The sequence below is a fragment of the Cetorhinus maximus genome, chromosome 11, assembly GCF_964194155.1.
Source record: "Cetorhinus maximus chromosome 11, sCetMax3.hap1.1, whole genome shotgun sequence".
NCBI lineage: Eukaryota > Metazoa > Chordata > Chondrichthyes > Lamniformes > Cetorhinidae > Cetorhinus > Cetorhinus maximus.
The window spans coordinates 52778083-52792880 of record NC_135889.1 but is presented as its reverse complement, the minus strand read 5'-3'; the positions used below and the strand labels follow the sequence as shown (position 1 = coordinate 52792880).

At 44.5% G+C, this 14798-nt stretch overlaps 1 protein-coding gene across 1 annotated transcript in view; it reads left to right on the top strand.

The window, feature by feature from the left end:
- The first annotated feature begins 548 nt into the window (after nt 1-548).
- Nucleotides 549-14798, top strand: part of itprid2 (ITPR interacting domain containing 2) — a 186261-nt gene continuing 172011 nt past the window's right edge. The window contains exon 1 of the mRNA XM_078551935.1: nt 549-646. The gene's annotated coding sequence lies outside the window, so the exon portion shown is untranslated. The remainder of the gene's footprint in view (nt 647-14798) is intronic.

The following is a 14798-nucleotide window of genomic DNA, read 5'->3' as shown; positions in this document are numbered from 1 at the left end:
CATATCTAAACATTTGCAACCACAGCACCACTTACCCAGTAGCAATTATTTGCTGGCAATATGTGCAACTTACCTGAAAAGTAAACTCAGGTGATTCAGTGTGAATTCTTATCATATTTAAACACAGCACTCTATTATATATGTTGCTCGCCGGGTTTACCTTTCCCCTTCACAAACTACCCTCTGTAACAGAACCTGTCCTTGTGAATCGACCTTTGAAGAAACGAAACATTATTTGGATGTTTTCAAAAGACATTGATAAAGGTCAGATCTTTGTTTCCCGTCGAACAAACTCCACAAAAAAAGAGTTTTCAGCAATTGGATTTGAGGCTAAACAATGTCAATAACTTCTTAAAATCATGGTATGAAGTTGGAAGCTGCATCCACCTCCAGCGCTGTGGATGTGGAGGTGGATTAGAGCCCATGGGGCTGCTTGTTGCCTATTGGAAGCAGTGAACACTCAGATCGCGGTGCAGCTGCTGCAGGCCGATGGCTACTGGAGCTGCCGGACCGGGAAAGCTTCGTTTTAGGGAGTGTTTACAAAGAAAAGAAGCGGAAGCGGAAGTACTCCAATAAGTTGGGCAAGTTTTAGTCAGTTCGATTGTGAATTCTCCACCAAAGACGCAGCGAGACTCGGGCCGATGTGGTAGGAATTTCCTTTTCTTCCCTGTTTCATTTGTTATTTACAACCGTGTGATTTGTGTGTGAAGTTGGAGGAAGTACCAGAACAACAGGAGCGCGAGCACTGAACTGACAGCAGCACCTCACAGAGAGAAAGAGGCGAAAGTGAGTGAGTGTGTGAGAGGGAGAGGAGAAAGTGTTAGAGTGAGAGTGTGTGTGAGAGAGCAAATTGTGAGTGTGTATGTGAGCGAGAGGAAACTGTGTGAGTGAGAGAGAGAGGAAAGTGTGTGTGTGAGAGAGAGGGGAAAGTGTGTGTGTGAGAGAGTGAGAGAGGGCAAAGTGTGTGTGAGAGTGAGTGAGAGAGGGCAAAGTGTGTGTGAGAGTGAGTGAGAGAGGGCAAAGTGTGTGTGAGAGTGAGTGAGAGAGGGCAAAGTGTGTGTGAGAGTGAGTGAGAGAGAGGGGAAAGTGTGTGTGTGTGAGTGAGAGAGAGGGGAAAGTGTGTGAGAGTGAGTGAGAGAGAGGGGAAAGTGTGTGAGAGTGAGTGAGAGAGAGGGGAAAGTGTGTGAGAGTGAGTGAGAGAGGGGAAAGTGTGTGAGAGTGAGTGAGAGAGGGGAAAGTGTGTGAGAGTGAGAGAGAGGGGAAAGTGTGTGAGAGTGAGAGAGAGGGGAAAGTGTATGAGAGTGAGAGAGAGGGGAAAGTGTATGAGAGTGAGAGAGAGGGGAAAGTGTATGAGAGTGAGAGAGAGGGGAAAGTGTATGAGAGTGAGTGAGAGAGAGGGGAAAGTGTATGAGAGTGAGTGAGAGAGAGGGGAAAGTGTATGAGAGTGAGTGAGAGAGAGGGGAAAGTGTATGAGAGTGAGTGAGAGAGAGGGGAAAGTGTATGAGAGTGAGTGAGAGAGAGGGGAAAGTGTATGAGAGTGAGTGAGAGAGAGGGGAAAGTGTATGAGAGTGAGTGAGAGAGAGGGGAAAGTGTGTATGAGAGTGAGTGAGAGAGAGGGGAAAGTGTGTATGAGAGTGAGTGAGAGAGAGGGGAAAGTGTGTATGAGAGTGAGTGAGAGAGAGGGGAAAGTGTGTATGAGAGTGAGAGAGAGGGGAAAGTGTGTATGAGAGTGAGTGAGAGAGAGGGGAAAGTGTGTATGAGAGTGAGTGAGAGAGAGGGGAAAGTGTGTGTGTGTGTGAGTGAGAGCGGGGAAAGTGTGTGTGTGTGTGAGTGAGAGCGGGGTAAGTGTGTGTGTGTGTGAGTGAGAGCGGGGAAAGTGTGTGTGTGTGAGTGAGAGAGGGGAAAGTGTGTTTGTGTGAGTGAGAGAGGGGAAAGTGTGTGTGTGTGTGTGAGTGAGAGAGGGGAAAGTGTGTGTGTGAGAGTGAGTGGGGAAAGTGTGTGTGAGAGTGAGTGGGGAAAGTGTGTGTGAGAGTGAGTGGGGAAAGTGTGTGTGTGTGTGAGTGAGAGCGGGGAAAGTGTGTGTGTGTGAGTGAGAGAGGGGAAAGTGTGTTTGTGTGAGTGAGAGAGGGGAAAGTGTGTGTGTGTGTGTGAGTGAGAGAGGGGAAAGTGTGTGTGTGAGAGTGAGTGGGGAAAGTGTGTGTGAGAGTGAGTGGGGAAAGTGTGTGTGAGAGTGAGTGGGGAAAGTGTGTGTGTGTGTGAGTGAGAGCGGGGAAAGTGTGTGTGTGTGAGTGAGAGAGGGGAAAGTGTGTTTGTGTGAGTGAGAGAGGGGAAAGTGTGTGTGTGTGTGTGTGAGTGAGAGAGGGGAAAGTGTGTTTGTGTGAGTGAGAGAGGGGAAAGTGTGTGTGTGTGTGTGAGTGAGAGAGGGGAAAGTGTGTGTGTGAGTGTGAGTGAGTGGGGAAAGTGTGTGTGAGAGTGAGTGGGGAAAGTGTGTGTGAGAGTGAGTGGGGAAAGTGTGTGTGAGAGTGAGTGGGGAAAGTGTGTGTGAGAGTGAGTGGGGAAAGTGTGTGTGAGAGTGAGTGGGGAAGGTGTGTGTGAGAGTGAGTGGGAAAGTGTGTGTGAGAGTGAGTGGGGAAAGTGTGTGTGAGAGTGAGTGGGGAAAGTGTGTGTGAGAGTGAGTGGGGAAGTGTGTGTGAGAGTGAGTGGGGAAAGTGTGTGTGAGAGTGAGTGGGGAAAGTGTGTGTGAGAGTGAGTGGGGAAAGTGTGTGTGAGAGTGTGGGTGTGTGAGAGTGAGTGGGGAAAGTGTGTGTGAGAGTGAGTGGGAAAGTGTGTGTGAGAGTGAGTGGGGAAAGTGTGTGTGAGAGTGAGTGGGGGAAAGTGTGTGTGAGAGTGAGTGGGGAAAGTGTGGGTGAGAGTGAGTGGGGAAAGTGTGTGTGAGAGTGTGGGGAAGTGTGTGTGAGAGTGAGTGGGGAAAGTGTGTGAGAGTGAGTGGGGGGAAGTGTGTGTGAGAGTGAGTGGGGAAAGTGTGTGTGAGAGTGTGTGGGGAAAGTGTGTGTGAGAGTGAGTGGGGAAAGTGTTGTGGTAGTGGGGAAAGTGTGTGTGAGAGTGAGTGGGGAAGTGTGTGTGAGAGTGAGTGGGGAAGTGTGTGTGAGAGTGAGTGGGGAAAGTGTGTGTGAGAGTGAGTGGGGAAAGTGTGTGTGAGAGTGAGTGGGGAAAGTGTGTGTGAGAGTGAGTGGGGAAAGTGTGTGTGAGAGTGAGTGGGGAAAGTGTGTGTGAGAGTGAGTGGGGAAAGTGTGTGTGAGAGTGAGTGGGGAAAGTGTGTGTGAGAGTGAGTGGGGAAAGTGTGTGTGAGAGTGAGTGGGGAAAGTGTGTGTGAGAGTGAGTGGGGAAAGTGTGTGTGAGAGTGAGTGGGGAAAGTGTGTGTGAGAGTGAGTGGGGAAAGTGTGTGTGAGAGTGAGTGGGGAAAGTGTGTGTGAGAGTGAGTGGGGAAAGTGTGTGTGAGAGTGAGTGGGGAAAGTGTGTGTGAGAGTGAGTGGGGAAAGTGTGTGTGAGAGTGAGTGGGGAAAGTGTGTGTGAGAGTGAGTGGGAGTGAGTGGGGAAAGTGTGTGTGAGAGTGAGTGAGAGTGAGTGGGGAAAGTGTGTGTGAGAGTGAGTGAGAGTGAGTGGGGAAAGTGTGTGTGAGAGTGAGTGAGAGAGTGAGTGGGGAAAGTGTGTGTGAGAGTGAGTGAGAGAGAGAGAGGGGAAAGTGTGTGTGAGAGTGAGTGAGTGAGAGAGAGGGAAAGTGTGTGTGAGAGTGAGTGAGTGAGAGGGGAAAGTGTGGGAGAGTGAGTGAGTGAGAGGGGGAAAGTGTGGGAGAGTGAGTGAGTGAGAGGGGAAAGTGTGGGAGAGTGAGTGAGAGAGAGAGGGGAAAGTGTGTGAGAGTGAGTGAGAGAGAGAGGGGAAAGTGTGTGAGAGTGAGTGAGAGAGAGAGGGGAAAGTGTGTGAGAGTGAGTGAGAGAGAGAGGGGAAAGTGTGTGAGAGTGAGTGAGAGAGAGAGGGGAAAGTGTGTGAGAGTGAGTGAGAGAGAGAGGGGAAAGTGTGTGAGAGTGAGTGAGAGAGAGAGGGGAAAGTGTGTGAGAGTGAGTGAGAGAGAGAGGGGAAAGGTGTGAGAGTGAGTGAGAGAGAGAGGGGAAAGTGTGTGAGAGTGAGTGAGGGAGAGGGGAAAGTGTGTGAGAGTGAGTGAGAGAGAGGGGAAAGTGTGTGAGAGTGAGTGAGAGAGAGGGGAAAGTGTGTGTGAGAGTGAGTGAGAGAGAGAGGGGAAAGTGTGTGAGAGTGAGTGAGAGAGAGAGGGGAAAGTGTGTGAGAGAGAGGGGAAAGTGTGTGAGAGTGAGTGAGAGAGAGGGGAAAGTGTGTGAGAGTGAGTGAGGGAGAGGGGAAAGTGTGTGAGAGAGAGGGGAAAGTGTATGAGAGTGAGTGAGAGAGAGGGGAAAGTGTGTGTGAGAGTGAGTGAGAGAGAGGGGAAAGTGTGTGTGAGAGTGTGTGAGAGAGAGGTGGGAAAGTGTGTGTGAGAGAGAGGTGGGAAAGTGTGTGTGAGAGAGAGGTGGGAAAGTGTGTGTGAGAGAGAGGTGGGAAAGTGTGTGTGAGAGAGAGCTGGGAAAGTGTGTGTGAGAGAGAGCTGGGAAAGTGTGTGTGAGAGAGAGGTGGGAAAGTGTGTGTGAGAGAGAGGTGGGAAAGTGTGTGTGAGAGAGAGCTGGGAAAGTGTGTGTGAGAGAGAGCTGGGAAAGTGTGTGTGAGAGAGAGCTGGGAAAGTGTGTGTGAGAGAGAGCTGGGAAAGTGTGTGTGAGAGAGAGCTGGGAAAGTGTGTGTGAGAGAGAGCTGGGAAAGTGTGTGTGAGAGAGAGCTGGGAAAGTGTGTGTGAGAGAGAGGTGGGAAAGTGTGTGTGAGAGAGAGGTGGGAAAGTGTGTGTGAGAGAGAGGTGGGAAAGTGTGTGTGAGAGAGAGGTGGGAAAGTGTGTGTGAGAGAGAGCTGGGAAAGTGTGTGTGAGAGAGAGCTGGGAAAGTGTGTGTGAGAGAGAGCTGGGAAAGTGTGTGTGAGAGAGAGCTGGGAAAGTGTGTGTGAGAGAGAGCTGGGAAAGTGTGTGTGAGAGAGAGGTGGGAAAGTGTGTGTGAGAGAGAGGTGGGAAAGTGTGTGTGAGAGAGAGGTGGGAAAGTGTGTGTGAGAGAGAGGTGGGAAAGTGTGTGTGAGAGAGAGGTGGGAAAGTGTGTGTGAGAGAGAGGTGGGAAAGTGTGTGTGAGAGAGAGGTGGGAAAGTGTGTGTGAGAGAGAGGTGGGAAAGTGTGTGTGAGAGAGAGGTGGGAAAGTGTGTGTGAGAGAGAGGTGGGAAAGTGTGTGTGAGAGAGAGGTGGGAAAGTGTGTGTGAGAGAGAGGTGGGAAAGTGTGTGTGAGAGAGAGGTGGGAAAGTGTGTGTGAGAGAGAGGTGGGAAAGTGTGTGTGAGAACGAGCTGGGAAAGTGTGTGTGAGAGAGAGCTGGGAAAGTGTGTGTGAGAGAGAGCTGGGAAAGTGTGTGTGAGAGAGAGGTGGGAAAGTGTGTGTGAGAGAGAGGTGGGAAAGTGTGTGTGAGAGAGAGGTGGGAAAGTGTGTGTGAGAGAGAGGTGGGAAAGTGTGTGTGAGAGAGAGCTGGGAAAGTGTGTGTGAGAGAGAGCTGGGAAAGTGTGTGTGAGAGAGAGAGGGGAAAGTGTGTGTGAGAGAGAGAGGGGAAAGTGTGTTTGTGTATGAGAGAGAGAGAGAGAGAGGGGAAAGTGTGTTTGTGTATGAGAGAGAGAGAGAGAGGGGAAAGTGTGTTTGTGTGTGAGAGGGAGAGAGAGAGAGGGGAAAGTGTGTTTGTGTGTGAGAGGGAGAGAGAGAGAGGGGAAAGTGTGTGTGTGTGTGAGGGAGAGAGAGAGAGGGGAAAGTGTGTGTGTGTGTGAGGGAGAGAGAGAGGGGAAAGTGTGTTTGTGTGTGAGAGGGAGAGAGAGAGAGGGGAAAGTGTGTGTGTGTGTGAGAGTGAGGTGAAATTGTTGGTGTGTGAGAGAGAGAGGAAACTGTGCACGCGTGAGAGAGAGAGGAAACTGTGCACGCGTGAGAGAGAGAGGAAACTGTGCACGCGTGAGAGAGAGAGGAAACTGTGCACGCGTGAGAGAGAGAGGAAACTGTGCACGCGTGAGAGAGAGAGGAAACTGTGCACGCGTGAGAGAGAGAGGAAACTGTGCACGCGTGAGAGAGAGAGGAAACTGTGCACGCGTGAGAGAGAGAGGAAACTGTGCACGCGTGAGAGAGAGAGGAAACTGTGCACGCGTGAGAGAGAGAGGAAACTGTGCACGCGTGAGAGAGAGAGGAAACTGTGCACGCGTGAGAGAGAGAGGAAACTGCACGCGTGAGAGAGAGAGGAAACTGCGCACGCGTGAGAGAGAGAGGAAACTGTGCACGCGTGAGAGAGAGAGGAAACTGTGCACGCGTGAGAGAGAGAGGAAACTGCACGCGTGAGAGAGAGAGGAAACTGTGCACGCGTGAGAGAGAGAGGAAACTGTGCACGCGTGAGAGAGGAAACTGTGCACGCGTGAGAGAGAGAGGAAACTGTGCACGCGTGAGAGAGAGAGGAAACTGTGCACGCGTGAGAGAGAGAGGAAACTGTGCACGCGTGAGAGAGAGAGGAATCCGTGTGTGTGTGAGCGAGAGAGAGAGAGGAAACTGCGTGAGAGAGAGAGGAATCTGTGTATGTGAGAGAGAGAGAGGGAGGAAACAGAGAGAGAGGGGAAAGTGTGTGTGTGAGAGAGAGAGTTGGGAAAGTGTGTGTGTGAGTGAGGCGAATGTGTGCGAGGGGGAGAGGGGACAGTGCGCGTGGTGAGAGAGAGCGGAAACTGTGTGGGAGAGAGACTGTGTGAGACAGAGAGCAAAGTCAGTGTGTGAGTGACAGTGGGGAAACTGAGTATGTGTGTGCGTGTGAAAGAGTGGAAAGTGCGTGCCAGTGTTAGCGAATGTGGGGAAAGTGCGTGCATGTGTGAGAGCAAGAGGGAAAGTGCATGTGAGGAAGCAAGAGGGCAAGTGCACGCGTGTGTGAGAGCGTGAGAGGCGGGAAAATGCAGACGTGTGTGGGAGTGCGAGAGGGGGGAAAGTGCACACGTGTGTGAGAGCACGAGAGGAGAGAAAGTGCACACGTGTGGGAGTGCAAGAGGAGGGAAAGCGGGTGTGTGTGCAAGAGGGGGGAAAGCGAGCGCAAGAAGGGGGGAAAACAGGCGCAAGCGTGAGAGGGGGGAAAGCGGATAGAGAATATCTGAGAAAGAGACAGTGACGAGTATAGAAGGAGAGTAAACTGGGCAAAAGAAATATTAAAATCTGCGACGGGGAGTGTGCAAAAACCTGTAAAGCTGGGGGAGAGTGACTGCAAAATGTAACGTGATGGGAATGAAAAGCAGGGATGGGGAGCAGAGAGCGGGAAGGAAATTGAGTAAAAAAATAAAGGACCAAGTTGGTATGTTGAAGGACAATGATAACTGGGGATAATCGGAGAATTGGGAAGGGAAGCACTGAGGAAAGGGCAGGGAGATGAAAGGGTCAGTGAAAGACCACTGCAATCGAGACCATATGGAAAAACTGGGAAGAACAATGGAAGATCAGAGTGAGAAAAGGGGAAAGAAAGAACTGGGCAGTGAGGATGGATAGGGAGATAGCTTAAAAATGGGTTACAGGAGAAACTGGAATGAGGGGGAATAAAAAACTGGGTAGGGAGAAAATGGGAAGTGTGGATAGTAAAGAGAAAACTGCTGGAGGTGGAGAGAGAGAGAATGACTGGAGTCGGAGAAATGCTGATTTTTGGGGAAGGTGCATGTGTACGTGAGGCAGGAGGGAGCTGTAGAGATGGAGACTGATGGGGCCATATGGTAATTAAACACAAAAATGAGTGTTTTTAGTTTAAGGCATTGGCAGAACCAAAACCCACTGTAGGTCAAACAGGACAAGGATGTTGGGTGAGTGGAATTTGATGAGCGACAGGATATAGGAACCAGATATTTGGATGGACTAAAGTTTATGGGGCACGGTGAATGGGAATCTGATGATAAAGTATTGAAATGGTCGAGTCCGAAGATGATCAAGGCATGAATGAAGGTTTCAGTGGCAGATGGACATCTGAGGTAGGGCTAGAAGCTTTGGAAGTGTAAGTAGGTGGTTTTTGTGATGGAAGGCACATTGGGTCAGAGCTCATTTCAGTATTGAATAGATGCTGAGGCTGTGAAGAACCTGGGTCAGCTTGAGGTAGTGGCCAAGCAAGGGAATGCATTTGCTGATGAGAGCATGCTGCTTATGCTGGGGTCAAAGATGATAACTTTGGAAGAGTTGCGGAGGGAAAGAGGAAATGGGGTGGGGCGGTTGCGTAGCTACAGAAATAATTCTGTGGAAGAGAAGGATAAATAATGTAAGAGGGAAGCGAAAAAACTCAAAATTGAATGGGTAAGAAAGAAAAGCTAGGAAAGGAGGGGAAAATAGAACTCGAGAAAGGGAGAGAAAGTAGGGTTAACATGAAGAGGGCTGAGAGGAGGATAAGGAGAAAATGGGGGAAGATATCAGGGATGGGAGGAGAGTAAACTTAGAGGGCAGAGAATTGCAATGAGAGTGAGACAATTAATCAGGGGATTGAAGGAACTGAGGGGGTGAGGAGATAAAGCTGGAGAGAAAGTAATCTGAGGGAAGGGCATACTGCACAGTGGGAGGAACAAATATAAACTTGGATGGTGGCTGAAGAAAAGGAGATAGAAGGAAGGTGGCAGGAGTGTGAGAGAGTGCTAAAGCTTGAACAAACTCTCAGTACGAGTATAACTGCAGCTTGTGCTGAGAGAAGAGTATGAGTTGATATTTCTGGAAGTGGTGCAAGGCCTTTTTTAAGGCAGTCATCTTGCATTATTTCAGCTTCACATTGGTTGCAGTATAAGTGTCCATATCAACATGTACGAAACAAGCTATTTCAACTTATTTAATTAAAAAATTTAAATCTTTTTAAAATTTGACCAGATGGAATAATTACTTGGCTTTAAATGCTAAATTATGTCAATGCTAGGATACCAATGAGCAGAACTCAGCATGTGTACTGAAACAAATCTGCAGAGCTCTGCTTTGCCTGAGCACAGAGCAGTGTGAGTGGACCAGTGTAGCTCAGTGCTGTCCCCTTGCAGCACACTCAGGCCAGGTACTGGTGCCAAACTGCTACCTGAAGTATCACTGCAGTATAAAAGGCATCAATGGTTGCAGCCAGTTTTCTGTTTGGATCATATCTTGATGTTGGCCATAACATGTTTTTTAACAATTGTTTTGTTTCTGATTTGTAACATAAGATCAAGTGAAGCTACTTTGCCATATCCGGATGGTTTACCAACTGTAATAAAAATCTGGTTTCCACTGGTATTTTTTCATCCATTTGAGAATTGGAAAAATCTTTGGAAGGCATATAGGATATAATATTTACACATCAAGACAGGTTAGAATTAACTTTTTATGCAAGGGGTTGAAAGATTTAGAATACTTTTACTTCAACTGGTTATTGAAGCTGGGTCAATTTCCATTGGATAAACGCTTAAAAAAAAATAATGGTTATACAGGGAAATAGATCTGTTAGGGAACTAATATTGACACTGGCCAAATTATGTCCTTGTATACTGAAATCCTGTGATAATAAGTGGACTTGATTAAAGACAGCACCAGTGATCAGGCTGTGAGAATGTAGCAATGTCTGGTCTTTGTGGTGGAGAAATATCCTGTAGATTAATATTCTTTTTAGATCATGGTGTAAATGGAAAACCCACATGTTTATTTTTTTGTAGCCCAAGGTGTAAATATATCTAGTTTGGAAGCCCCACGTGAAGTGCAGTAGAAGAGTGATGTTCTAATTGCACCTCTCTCCATTTTTGGGGGACTATAGTTGCCTTGGTAGCAGAGCAAGAAGATTCGTGTGTGGTGCATGAGAATTATCTCAGGAATTATTGATTTAACTATTAGATTACTTAGTCTTATGGCTGTATGAAATAATTAAAGAATTAAACTACTCCTGGTAAAAATGCTTTTGTAGTAAGTTTAAAAGCTTTAGTATTCATAAATGGAGATTGTATCCAGTGAATCCTTATATTAGGAAACAGTTTTAAATGTGATGTACATTTTATAGGGCTACACTTAGCTGTGGCTTATGGAGTCATTGTGATAACATCATTCTAGTTTTGATTTTCCCTGCTCTCTCCTCCATTAAGATGCCAGCTTCATGAGATATGAAATATATATGACTAAAATATATTAATGAATTAGAGAGTGAAGTTTTAATCCATTAATATGCTTGTAAAAACAGCATTATTGTTTAGTTTTAGTCTGTTCACTGGGGCTTTTCCACCTATTATTTCCATTCATTTTAAATGACTCAACCTTTCAATCATGTCCTGCAATAAAAGTTGCAACAACAAAATGGCAGCATTAAGTGATTCAGTTTATTTTTTTCTTTAGATTAGAAATGTTTGGAAAGCATTTCTATTAAACTGAAAGCATAGAAATGTTATAAATCTTGTATGTCAGTCTCGACGTTTGAGGTGAAAATGTTTCTGCTGGTGAGACCGGTCGCAAGTTATTGTTTGCCTTTACATATATTAACATCTTGCACTGCTGGCCAAGAAACATCCTTTGTTTGTGTAATGTTATAATTGACTTTAAATGATTGTAATCAGGGTAGATTTTAATACCTGATGTGACTTGTAGATGAGCATTTACAAGGTAGCAGTTTCAAAAAATATCATTCATAATGAATGTGTTTGACTCTTCAAGAAAATAATTATTTTATTCCATTTGTGCTTCAAAATCATACATATAAAAATATTTTATAAAACGTTAATATGAAGTAGTCAAAAACTGCTCATAAGTCGTTAGGAGTATAAGTCTACAACAACTTGCATTTATACGTCACCTTTAAAGAGCAATTAAGTTATCCTGTATAAACTTATGAAAAAAATTAAACATTTTATTCAAATTATGCTACCTATTTCCATATTAGATACACAGTGTCTTGAATGGAGAGGCTCCTTTTTCTTGTTTCTTCCCCTTCAAGAATGTTTGTTTATTTCCAATTCCCTTAACTCCTTCCTCCCTAAAATTCCAACTGCTTAAATTATTTGTAGCTTCTGAACTTCTGGGTGGAAAGAGTTCCAGCTTATGCAAAAACATAGTCACCTGTACATAAATCAGCAGTTTCAGATTTCTTATTCCAGAAAGGACTGGGGAAGTGTGACTCACTTTCTATTCTCCTTTTCTGTTCACCAGTGCATCCCACTGGAAACCTTTTCACTCATCTTTTGTATTAGTTACATGATGTTCTGTTAAACATTGCAGTAGCTCCATGTAGAAGTGAATAATTACAAATGCAAATGTTATACTTTGGTTAGCTTCCAGAATGAAAGAGCGCAGCTACTTTATGTATAAATCCTTTAATGCATGTGTGCGATCTTTAATCAGTTAGGTTTAAAATTGAGTTTTATTCCCTATATCTTTGCTGAGTAGAACCTTTTGGATATCTTAATCAATTCTTGAAACTAATTGCAAAGGACCAGCTTTACAATTTCTGGTTTTATGCTTTGCATAAGCAGCTGCAGTATAATTTTTATAACATGTTTCATAATGGCCTAATGTGACATGATGTATTCTAGCTTATTTAAAATTCACTAGATCTGTAACTTCAGTAATTTCAACATGCAGTTAACTAACATTGTTTTACAGAGAATGACGAGAGACATTGAGACCATGACCACATCTTATTTTCTCCTCTGTGAATCGTATTGAATCTTTGCATTCTCTTAAAAAAAAGTTGAACAATGTGGCTTCTTGGACTTGCATTATCGCAAATTTCAGGTTCCATTGTCTTGCATAAGTAAAGCTTTGTGTAACTTGGTCCCTTGTTCTTTTCCTAAGCAAAAAAAAACCTGAATTTTATGAGCCTCTGTGAAGGCCTGGAATAGTTATGATTAGTGGAAACTCAATAGTGATCAAATCCATCTGGAGGTGTGGCCAGTTTTGTGGGATGGGAAGCTGGTTTCCAGTTTTTTTTAAACCAGCGCAAAAGATCACAGAAACTTGATTTGCATCCAGGATTTTTGTGCTGGTTTGGCTAATTTTGGGCAAATGGCGCTGAAAACCCAGTACAACCTATTGGCAAATCCAGGCTGTATTGTTCTTAACATTCAGTGGTGATCATTTGCTGTGAGTTTCATCCTGCTTTACCCTTTTAAAATAATATTTCCTTTTGTAGATTTGGAGGTCTAAATTTTAGTGTTGCGGCCAGATTGAGTTTGCATTGTTATTTTCAATAATAAATATGGAAGTTTCCAATCCGTACCATATCTATCAACATATGTGACACGAAATGCTTTTATTTCATATTTGCATCTTGTTTTTGCTAAAATATGTGCATATATATTCTGTCTGTCATTTGTTTCCCACCATGTATAGTTTGTACTGAGAATTTTCTCATATAAAAATAACCTGCTGTGGTTATGAAAGGAGAAATCCAGTTCAAAAATGCTGATCTGTTAATCCATAACTGAATCATGCAAATAGTTTGGGAAGTATTAATTTCCTCCTTTCTTGTAACTCTGGTTTCCATCTGCATGCAGTACAGACTGATGACACTTGCCATCCAATCGTGTGGCTTGGTGCCTTTGTGAATGTTGTTTGCAAATGTATTAATTTTGATTCCTGCCTCATTATTGTGTCCAGTGTTAGGGAAATTCTGCCAGAACACCTCAACTCATCCCTTTCATCTTTTAGCCTTTGATATTTGGACAGAGATATCTATATCTGATTTGCCAGATAGTTCCACTGAAATGTAGTCACAAGTCAAAGAAGGCTTAATGTAATGAGCGTTTTCTGGTGGAAACAAAAAAAAGCTTCCCTTAATCCTCATTTTCAACAAACAGTCACTCAAATAAATGGGTGTTTTAGTAAAATTGTAAGCATGCCACATTTTGCTATGAAAAATGATTTGAACCATGGATATTTTTGTTTCAGTATTTTAAAATTGTACATTACTGTACACATCTAATTTTTATAGATTAAATAATTTCATATCACCATATCCCTTTCTTGGGGAATGAGTGTGCGGGGCAGAGGTGAAGTTTGAGATAAAACAAAATATAGCTTTGAATTTCCTGTAAATGTGGCTCTGTAATTGGGATATATTTTGCAGGCTTACTTTTTCGTATAGTGGAGGTGTGTGTATCTGTGTGTTTCATATTATGGAAGTGTGTATGTCTGTGAGATTCATCTAATGGAGATGTGTGTGTGTGTGACATTTTATGTCCAGTTGCTTTCCCCTCTCAATGTGGGTCATGCAGCTTCTGGGCAGCAGATGTTGGCATGATGAGTTTGTTCTTGAACCATGGCTAATGTATCTCTTGAGATAGCAATTGGAGGACAACTCAGTCCTGAGTCCCTTCCCCTAGGGAGGCTTCTCCTTACATTATTATCTCACTCAGGCCACATGGATTAGATGCGGAGCTCAGTATTGTGGGAGTAGTACTTGTATTGGCACAGTGTCTCAAATCCAGCTATCCGAAAGCCAGAGATGTCCGAAAACTTTTTATATTCTGCTGTGCATGAATTTAATTCTTATTAAATGAGCAAAATAACTTACTGGTTTGTTCAGCTAGCCGCTGGATTGGAGTGAACTAGTTATTGGCTTTGCACGTTTGTCTTTTCCCATGCTCCTAATGGTACGAGTGACCTTTGACTGATCCAGCCCGAAATGCCTGACCCGAAAACTGGCAAGATCTGAAATCTAGCATGGACACGGTCTTGAAGTTGCCGGTTTTGAGACACTGCACCTGTACTCTGTGTTATTTTCTCCTATTTGATATTTGAGCAAGCAGCAGATCTCTGACAACTTGGACGTTATGTTCTTTTGACAAACTGAGGTATTCTTGCAGAGAAAGCCCAACCTACCTATTGGCTAAATCAGTTGAAAGTACAAGCGTATAAGGGCTGTAGAGGCATTGTTGACTTTTAACTTGAGTGCACCCGTTAGAATCATTTTTTTTAAAAGGATAAATGGTTTACTATTTTTGTGTAAGGTTCACTCAGTAATTATATTGCATTGTGCAGTACACAGATGCCAGGATGGTGTCTGGTTCAATTGCTTGTTTTTACTAAGATCACTTTCAACCAAATTGTTGACCTGGTTAGGGAATTGGCTGATCCATAGGAGATGGAAGGTAGGGATAATGGGCAGGTACTCTAGTAGGCAGGATGTAACTACTGGTGTCCTGAAAATAAATGTGTTCATAGTGCTGTAATCACTGTAATCAGAACAATTTAGATGATGGGATAGAAAGCCACATATCTAAATATGTCAATGCCACAAAGGCTGCAATGTAAGCAGTGTAGATAGAAGCATAAATTTACACAGATATAGATTAGATCAAGTAAATGAGCAAAACTGTGGTAAATGGATTTCACTTTGGACCTAAAAAGGATAGAACAGGGTACTTTTCTAAATGGTGAAAAGCTAGGAACAGCAGAGGTCCAAAGAAACTTGGAGATCCATGTACAGAAGATTATTAAAAGGTCATGAACGGGTACAGAAAATAATAAAAAGATTAATGGAACGCTGGCCTTTCTATTTAGAGGACTAGAATACAAGGGGGAAGAATTCATGCTTGAGCTATACAAGGCCATGATTAGACCACACCTGAGGTACTATGAGCAGTTCTGGGTACCATACCTTAGGAAGGATATTTTGACCTTGGAGGGAGTACAGCAGAGATTTACCAG